Raw genomic sequence first — 7,044 nt, 5'->3', positions numbered from 1 at the left:
ACCTCCACATAGTCCTTCCACGTTCCCTTCCTCCACCTCCACAGAGTCCTTCCTCGTTCCCTTCCTCCACCTCCACAGAGTCCTTCCACGTTCCCTTCCTCCACCTCCACAGAGTCCTTCCTAGTTTCCTCCCTCCACTTCTACATAGTCCTTCCTCGTTCCCTCCTTCCACCTCCACAGAGTCCTTTCTTGTTCCCTCCTTCCACCTCCACAGAGTCCTTTCTTGTTCCCTCCCTCCACCTCCACATAGTCCTTCCACGTCCCCTTCCTCCACCTCCACAGAGTCCTTCCTCATTCCATCCCTCCACCTCCACATAGTCCTTCCACGTTCCCTTCCTCCACCTCCACAGAGTCCTTCCTCGTTCCCTCCCTACACCTCTACATAGTCCTTCCACATTCCCTTCCTCCACCTCCACAGAGTCCTTCCTCGTTTCCTCCCTCCACCTCCACAGAGTCCTTCCTCGTTCCCTCCCTCCACCTCTACATAGTCCTTCCACGTTCCCTTCCTCCACCTCCACAGAGTCCTTCCTCGTTTCCTCCCTCCACTTCTACATAGTCCTTCCACGTTTCCTCCCTCCACCTCCACAGAGTCCTTCCTCGTTCCCTCCCTCCACCTCCACAGAGTCCTTCCTCGTTCCCTCCCTCCACCTCCACATAGTCCTTCCACGTTCCCTTCCTCCACCTCCACAGAGTCCTTCCTCGTTCCCTTCCTCCACCTCCACAGAGTCCTTCCTCGTTCCCTCCCTCCACCTCTACATAGTCCTTCCACGTTCCCTTCCTCCACCTCCACAGAGTCCTTCCTCGTTCCCTTCCTCCACCTCCACAGAGTCCTTCCACGTTCCCTTCCTCCACCTCCACAGAGTCCTTCCTCGTTTCCTCCCTCCACTTCTACATACTCCTTCCACGTTCCCTTCCTCCACCTCCACAGAGTCCTTCCTCGTTTCCTCCCTCCACTTCTACATAGTCCTTCCACGTTCCCTTCCTCCACCTCCACAGAGTCCTTCCTCGTTTCCTCCCTCCACTTCTACATAGTCCTTCCACGTTCCCTTCCTCCACCTCCACAGAGTCCTTCCCCGTTTCCTCCCTCCACCTCCACATGGTCCTTCCACGTTCCCTTCCTCCACCTCCACAGAGTCCTTCCACGTTCCCTTCCTCCACCTCCACAGCGTCATCCCTCACCTTATCCTCCTCACAGTCCGTGGGAGACAAGTTTCCCTCCTCTTCCCTCCTCTCACAGTTGTTATCAAATCTGTCCATTTCTAAAATCTTTGACATCCAAGACCGTCAAGAAGGGAGGAGAAGCACTGTCAAAGTTTACAATGGAGGTGCTATCTTCCAACTGCAGTATGAAAAATATACATTTTAAAAGAAGCTGACAGAGAGAGAGAGGACTGGTAACAAGAAGAATGTGCCTCAATTCTTTCACAAATACAGAGGTGTCTGGAGTCAGAGGGCCAAAATAGAGAAACTGCTATGTTTAATGCAAAACCCCATTCACACAGATAACCCACTAACACATTCTACAACACAGCCAGTATGCCTGTAGAACCCACTAACACATTCTACAACACAGCCAGTATGCCTGTAGAACCCACTAACACATTCTACAACACAGCCAGTATGCCTGTAGAACCCACTAACACATTCTACAAACCCAGCCAGTATGCCTGCAGGACTCTGTAACATAGTCTACAAATCCAGCCAGTATGCCTGCAGGACTCTGTAACATAGTGTACAAACCCAGCCAGTATGCCTGTAGAACTCTGTAACATAATGTAGAAACCCAGCCAGTATGCCTGTAGAACTCTGTAACATAATGTAGAAACCCAGCCAGTATGCCTGTAGAACTCTGTAACATAATGTAGAAACCCAGCCAGTATGCCTGCAGGACTCTGTAACATAGTGTACAAACCCAGCCAGTATGCCTGTAGAACTCTGTAACATAATGGTCAAACCCAGCCAGTATGCCTGCAGGACTCTGTAACATAATGTACAAACCCAGCCAGTATGCCTGTAGAACTCTGTAACATAGTGTACAAACCCAGCCAGTATGACTGCAGGACTCTGTAACATAGTCTACAAACCCAGCCAGTATGCCTGTAGGACTCTGTAACATAGTCTACAAACCCAGCCAGTATGCCTGTAGAACTCTGTAACATAGCGTACAAACCCAGCCAGTATGCCTGCAGGACTCTGTAACATAGCGTACAAACCCAGCCAGTATGCCTGCAGGACTCTGTAACATAGTGTACAAACCCAGCCAGTATGCCTGTAGAACTCTGTAACATAGCGTACAAACCCAGCCAGTATGCCTGTAGAACTCTGTAACATAGCGTACAAACCCAGCCAGTATGCCTGCAGGACTCTGTAACATAGTGTACAAACCCAGCCAGTATGCCTGTAGAACTCTGTAACATAGCGTACAAACCCAGCCAGTATGCCTGCAGGACTCTGTAACATAGCGTACAAACCCAGCCAGTATGCCTGCAGGACTCTGTAACATAGTGTACAAACCCAGCCAGTATGCCTGCAGGACTCTGTAACATAGCGTACAAACCCAGCCAGTATGCCTGCAGGACTCTGTAGAGGTGTGTGGGATGAATGGACGTCACTACAGTCAGTATTGAGGTCAGAACTACAGGAAACAAGCATATAAATAGATGAGAGCTGTCATACACCTGATGAGTGCTGCTGACGCCAGTCCTGACTGCTGTTGTGTGTGTCCTACCTGGACACTGTATGTGGCTGTGTGGGACACAGTGTGTAGGAGTTAGTGTGGGGTAAAGTGGAGAGTACTGTGTCACCTGTGTGTGTGTTGGTGTGGGTGTTTTTGTGTGTCTGTGTGCCTCTGAGACACAGAATACATTTTAATGTGTGTATGTGAATGTTTCAGTGTGTATATTGTGCAGTTTGTGCATCAGTTATGACTGTTTCAGTGTGTATGTTGTGCAGTTTGTGCATTAGTTATGACTGTTTCAGTGTGTATATTGTGCAGTTTGCATCAGTTATGACTGTTTCTGATCCTAGATCTGTAACTTCACACTGAAGTGTTAGAGAACAGAATGCCCGATGTCAACAAACACAGGAATGAGTAATGCCACTAAATGAGAAACAAACTGTGTACTTAGTGTGTCACTCTACTTTCATACTTAGTGTGTCACTCTGGAAGACCTCTGAGATCCGACCAGTTCCAAAGGCGGAGCTGAATTACTATCGTCCTGTGGCGCTAACATCAGTCGTTGTGAGCATTTGATACTCCCACGTCTCAGGTCTCATGTAGACAGAGTCCTTGACCCAATGCAGTTTGCATACAGGAAGAACAGATGGTGGATGAAGTCCTGACGGTGTTGCACAGTGCCGTGACACACCTGGAGAGACCTCACCCTTACATGCACATCCTTTTCCTGGACTTCTCCTTTGCTTTTAACTGCATGCAGCCTCACCTTGTCTGTGACAAACTCTCCCACCAGGCGGGGTCCACCTGGTGGACCAGCCTTACCTTGTGGATGCTGGACTTCCTGCCGAACAGGGGGCTGTCAAGTTGTTATAAAGGGATCGGGAGACAGGCGCAGGAATGCGTAATAGTTTTTTTATTGTACCCAAATTACGGCGTGCCGTGTAAAGGCACAGGGACAAAGACCAAACAAACACTATACAAAAACACAGAGTTGAAACCCAAACAAAGGAGCGAGGAGTACCTTGAATAAATAACACACGTGCACAATGATTAACTCACGGGACGAGACCCGTAATCATCTACGCAATCCACAAGGACACGAAAGCCAAAACACACAGGACTAGTAACAATAATCAACAGCCAAATGGAAACCAAAGGGCACACTTGTACAAGTACTAATCAGTGGGAATAGGGGACAGGTGTGTGTAATGAAAGTTCCGGAGGTATCCGTGACAGGGGCAGTATGTCATGTGCAACAACACAACATCCCTTCTGTGTTCATCTCCTGAAACACAATTGAATGACCTGAGAGGCTCCGACAGGGACTACTTGGAAATTAAATATGCAGATGACACCGCCCTTGTCGACCTCTCAGATGACACACTGCATTTCCAAACAGAAGTAAACATGATTCATGACTGGCACAATAACCTACCAGCTCTCACAGTCTCAAGTTGTTCCAAACATCACATTTCTAAGTATTTAGGGTTAAGGTTAGGCCATTTGTTTAACTCCAAATGGTTAAGGTTTGGGATAAGCTTAAAACAAAAATATCAAAACAACTTTGTATTGCTGGATTTGCACTTGCAACCTTTAGAATGGAGGCAGAACTTACACCATCCCCATCCACAATGTCCTAGCAGAACTTACACCATCCCCATCCACAATGTCCTAGCAGAACTTACACCATCCCCATCTCTATCCACAATGTCCTAGCAGAACTTACACCATCCCCATCCCCATCCACAATGTCCTAGCAGAACTGACACCATCCCCATCTCTATCCCCAATGTCCTAGCAGAACTTACACCATCCCCATCCCCAATGTCCTAGCAGAACTTACACCATCCCCATCCCTATCCACAATGTCCTAGCAGAACTGACACCATCCCCATCTCTATCCCCAATGTCCTAGCAGAACTTACACCATCCCCATCCCCAATGTCCTAGCAGAACTTACACCATCCCCATCCCAATCCACAATGTCCTAGCAGAACGTACACCATCCCCATCCCCAATGTCCTAGCAGAACTTACACCATCCCCATCCCTATCCACAATGTCCTAGCAGAACGTACACCATCCCCATCCCCAAGGTCCTAGCAGAACTTACACCATTCCCATCCCCAATGTCCTAGCAGAACTTACACCATCCCCATCCCTATCCACAATGTCCTAGCAGAACTTACACCATCCCCATCCCCAATGTCCTAGCAGAACGTACACCATCCCCATCCCCATCCACAATGTCCTAGCATAACTTACACCATCCCCATCTCTATCCACAATGTCCTAGCAGAACTTACACCATCCCCATCCCCAATGTCCTAGCAGAACTGACACCATCCCCATCCCCATCCCCAATGTCCTAGCAGAACTTACACCACCCCCATCACTATCCACAATGTCCTAGCAGAACTTACACCATCCCCATCCCTATCCACAATGTCCTAGCAGAACTTACACCATCCCCATCTCTATCCACAATCTCCTAGCAGAACTTACACCATCCCCATCCGTATCCACAATGTCCTAGCAGAACTTACACCATCCCCATCCCTATCCACAATGTCCTAGCAGAACTTACACCATCCCTATCCACAATGTCCTAGCAGAACTTACACCATCCCCATCCCTATCCACAATGTCCTAGCAGAACTTACACCATCCCCATCCCTATCCACAATGTCCTAGCAGAACTTACACCATCCCCATCTCTATCAACAATGTCCTAACAGAACTTACACCATCCCCATCCCCAATGTCCTAGCAGAACTTACACCATCCCCATCCACAATGTCCTAGCAGAACTTACACCATCCCCATCCCTATCCACAATGTCCTAGCATAACTTACACCATCCCTATCGACAATGTCCTAGCAGAACTTACACCATCCCCATCTCTATCCACAATGTCCTAGCAGAACTTACACCATCCCCATCCCCATCCACAATGTCCTAGAAGAACTGACACCATCCCCATCTCTATCCCCAATGTCCTAGCAGAACTTACACCATCCCCATCCCCAATGTCCTAGCAGAACTTACACCATCCCCATCCCTATCCACAATGTCCTAGCAGAACTGACACCATCCCCATCTCTATCCCCAATGTCCTAGCAGAACTTACACCATCCCATCCCCAATGTCCTAGCAGAACTTACACCATCCCCATCCCTATCCACAATGTCCTAGCAGAACGTACACCATCCCCATCCCCAAGGTCCTAGCAGAACTTATACCATTCCCATCCCCAATGTCCTAGCAGAACTTACACCATCCCCATCCCTATCCACAATGTCCTAGCAGAACTTACACCATCCCCATCCCCAATGTCCTAGCAGAACGTACACCATCTCCATCCCCATCCACAATGTCCTAGCATAACTTACACCATCCCCATCTCTATCCACAATGTCCTAGCAGAACTTACACCATCCCCATCCCCAATGTCCTAGCAGAACTGACACCATCCCCATCCCCATCCCCAATGTCCTAGCAGAACTTACACCATCCCCATCACTATCCACAATGTCCTAGCAGAACTTACACCATCCCCATCCCTATCCACAATGTCCTAGCAGAACTTACACCATCCCCATCTCTATCCACAATCTCCTAGCAGAACTTACACCTTCCCCATCCCTATCCACAATGTCCTAGCAGAACTTACACCATCCCCATCCCTATCCACAATGTCCTAGCAGAACTTACACCGTCCCTATCCACAATGTCCTAGCAGAACTTACACCATCCCCATCCCTATCCACAATGTCCTAGCAGAACTTACACCATCCCCATCCCTATCCACAATGTCCTAGCAGAACTTACACCATCCCCATCTCTATCAACAATGTCCTAGCAGAACTTACACCATCCCCATCCCCAATGTCCTAGCAGAACTTACACCATCCCCATCCACAATGTCCTAGCAGAACTTACACCATCCCCATTACTATCCACAATGTCCTAGCAGAACTTACACCATCCCCATCCCTATCCACAATGTCCTAGCAGAACTTACACCATCCCTATCCACAATGTCCTAGCTGAACTTACACCATCCCCATCTCTATCCACAATGTCCTAGCAGAACTTACACCATCCCCATCCCTATCCACAATGTCCTAGCAGAACTTACAACATCCCCATCCCCAATGTCCTAGCAGAACTTACACAATCCCCATCCCTATCCCCAATGTCCTAGCAGAACATACACCATCCCCATCCCTATCCACAATGTCCTAGCAGAACTTACACCATCCCCATCCCTATCCACAATGTCCTAGCAGAACTTACACCATCCCCATCCCCAATGTCCTAGCAGAACTTACACCATCCCCATCCCCAATGTCCTAGCAGAACTT

Source organism: Salvelinus alpinus, chromosome 1 (assembly GCF_045679555.1).
Source record: "Salvelinus alpinus chromosome 1, SLU_Salpinus.1, whole genome shotgun sequence".
NCBI lineage: Eukaryota > Metazoa > Chordata > Actinopteri > Salmoniformes > Salmonidae > Salvelinus > Salvelinus alpinus.
This window is presented reverse-complemented; position numbering follows the sequence as displayed.